The following is a 2,031-nucleotide window of genomic DNA, read 5'->3' on the forward strand; positions in this document are numbered from 1 at the left end:
TTGCTGTTGTTTCATTCTACATCAGAGCAGCAGTGAATGCAGAATTAACCCCTGCTGGTTTGCCAAAAAATGTCTGCAAGGAGATCCCAATAATGGAAATAATGGTTTCTTGGAGATAACAAAACTTTCACTTCTGAACAGTTCTGACCAGCCAGGCTGGGTTTTGTTAGTGAACATACAATTAAGTAGATTTGATTGTCCATGGCTAGGATGGAGAAAAAACTGTTGTTTGGGTCAATATATTGTGGTTAGAATTAATCTCAATTTAATAGAAAAAAAAATTGTAGTTATGTAATATTATTACTATGATTATTATTAATAATAAATTTAATTAAATATATTCATTGTATTTATTATAATATTTATATTATATATACATATGGTTATATATTAAATATAAATATAAATATTCGTTATTAATTATATTATTGTATAATGTATATTAATTTATAATTAATTGATATTATTAATTACTATTAATATATTATTTTTAATTCTTATTTTCATTATTATTCATTATCATCATTATTAGCAAAATAAGTATTCCAATATAAAGAAAGATGTATATCTGGAAACCAATAAAAACTTCCTATTTTTTCACCCTTTCACTGAGAACGCATTCTTTGGGGAAAAAAAATAATTAAAAAAAAGGTGTTGAAAGAGAACAAACAGAAGTCTACAAATGTTTCATTGTCCCTAAAATCCCTGCTTCAAAGTGTTACAATCTACAGCAGTGAGATGCTGCTCTATCATCCCAGTTGGGTTTTTTGCACATGCAAAAATTTGACCTATGGAATTATTATTCCTCAGTGACAAAATCTCTGCAGACCATTCCTTTACATAAAAATACATTTCACTGACAAAATTTAAACACATCCATTCATTCATTCTCTAAAGACACTGGAACAGAAAATAAGGGAGATAATAATTTTCTTTCAAGGGATGTAGTATTTTACCTTCATGATTCCTTTTTCTGTTTCAGAGGGAGACAAAAGCCAACAGGCTCTCAGAGACACACTTAATCATGGAATATCTGGATGTTACATATATAAATATATATTTTTTCACAACTGCAAATCCATGGAGCAGCTCTGTTACCTCCCTGAATGTTACAGCCCAACATCATCTTCTAACTTAGATGAGACTTTGTGTCTTGGACAGCCTGAAATACTCCTAAATGTGAAGCACCAGAAATCCAAGTCACTTTGGGAGCAGCCAACACTAAACAACAGAAACCTCCAAAATTTTCAGGTTCACTTAATTGTTTTGCAGTCACTGGAATGCACTGGAAAAAATTTAGATATTTTGGCAATTTACAATCTGTTTCCTGTTGGATCTCTTTCATCTAAATGTGGCACATCTGTGCTATTGATACATGACTCAGCCTTTGTGAGCATTGTTACAAGTTCTCTTTAATGAGTTAATAATTGTCTATTTCCAAGTGCAAAGATTTAAGCCAATTTTTTAACATGCTACAATGATTATAATATATTAATTCCTGTGCAACTCTTAGACAGAGTGACCAGGCTCATTTTGCCTTCCTGCTCACATATTTTTATCAGCTAGCAATTAACCTTTACTAACTGCTTTATTGAAACCACTTACTTGTGAGAGTACATTTGAAGTGGAAATGTTTTTCCAGAACTTATTTCTATTTCACAAAACTTTTCAATTAAACTCTTTTTTTAGGCTGCCTTTCAGTCACAAAGGACAGCAAAGTTGTGAATAATAATAAAAGAAGTGCTAGGAAGAAAATATTGAATATAAACAGAAAAACTTGCTGATTAAGAATGAGTGTTAAGAGAGATTAGAACTGAGACTGATTTATGTGGTGGGTTGATCTTTGTTGGCCCCCAAGTGCTCTATCACTTCTACAGGAAGGACAGGTGAGGAAAATAAAGCAAATTAAGATGGAGAAATATTACTTATCAACTGTCTCTACAGGCAAAACAGGCTTGTCTGTGGAATTACTTCAGTTTTCTGTAAATTAACAGAGTAGGATAGTCAGAAATAAAAAAAAAAAAAAAAAAA

Source organism: Parus major, chromosome Z (genome assembly GCF_001522545.3).
Source record: "Parus major isolate Abel chromosome Z, Parus_major1.1, whole genome shotgun sequence".
Taxonomy (NCBI): domain Eukaryota; kingdom Metazoa; phylum Chordata; class Aves; order Passeriformes; family Paridae; genus Parus; species Parus major.